Raw genomic sequence first — 1,415 nt, 5'->3', positions numbered from 1 at the left:
AAGTTTAATAAATTATTTTAACAACTTTACAGTGACTCAGCATTTCAATTCTCATCAAGAATCTTAGCATTTTTTACTTATCAAACATTCCCCTTTCTCTGTTTACTTACTGTTTTTAAAAGATTTAATTTTACCCTTGCAAAACACCAAAACAATTATTTTATACCCCATTATTTACAAAATTTACCAGACTTTTTTTTCAAGTTATGTGTTAATATTGTTTTTATATATTTGATTTACCTCTGGGTTTATTTTTATTCTTATTGAGGAATATACTTGGGAGCATACAGTAGGATTACTGGGTCATATGATAGTTCTATTTTTAGTTTTTTGAGGAACCTCTATACTGTTCTCCATAATGGTTGCACTAATTTACATTCCCACTAACAGTGTAAGAGGGTTCCCCTTTCTCCACATTCTCACCAGCATTTGCTATTGCCTGTCTTTTCGATAAAAGCCATTTTAACTGGGGTGAGATGATACCTCATTGTAGTTTTGATTTGTATTTCTCTGATGACTAATGATGTTGAGCATTTTTTCATATACCCATTGACCATTTGTATGTCTTCTTTTGAGAAATATCTATTCAGAACCTTGGCCCATTTTCAAATTGGATTATTTTATTTTTGTTGGAGCTCCTTATATATTCTAGTTATTAAACTCTGTCAGTTGGGTAGGTTGCAAATATTTTCTCCCATTCTGTGAGTTGTCGCTTCACTTTGTTGATGGTTTCCTTTGCTGTGCAGAAACTTTTTTGCTTGATGTGATCCCCATTTGTCCAATTTTACTTTGGTTGCCTTTGCTTTTGTGGTATTACTCAAGAAGTCCTTGCCCAGACCAATGTCCTGAAGCATTTCCCCAATGTTTGCTTTTAGTAGTTTCATGGCTTCAGGTCTTTAATCCATTTTGATTTGATTTTTGTATATGGTGAGAGATAAGTGTCTAGTTTCATTCTTTTGCATATGGATATCCGGTTTTCCCAGCACCATTTATTGAAGAGACTGTCCTTTCCTCACTGTATGTACTTGGCACCTTTCTCGAAGTTAAGTTCACTACTGATGAGTGGATTTATTTCTGAGTTCTCTATTCTGTTCCATTGGTCTATGTGTCTGTTTTTATGCCAGTATCATGCTGTTTTGGTTACTACACCTCTGTAGTATAATTTGAAGTTAGGTAATGTGATTCCTCCAGTTTTGTTCTTTTTGCTCAGGATGGCTTTGGTTATTCTGGGTCTTTTGTGGTTCAATATAAATTTTAGGATTCTTTTTTTCTATTTTTGTGAAGAATGCCACTGGTATTTTGATGGGGATTGCAATGAACTTGTAGATTGCTTGGGATAGTATGGACGTTTTAACAATATTGATTCTTCCAATCCATCAGCATGGAATATCTTTCTTCAATGCTTTATAGTTTTC

This window comes from Propithecus coquereli, unplaced genomic scaffold (assembly GCF_000956105.1).
Source record: "Propithecus coquereli isolate 6110/MARCELLA unplaced genomic scaffold, Pcoq_1.0 Scaffold334, whole genome shotgun sequence".
NCBI lineage: Eukaryota > Metazoa > Chordata > Mammalia > Primates > Indriidae > Propithecus > Propithecus coquereli.
The sequence above is the reverse complement of the archived record's forward strand: the minus strand, read 5'-3'. Positions refer to the sequence as shown.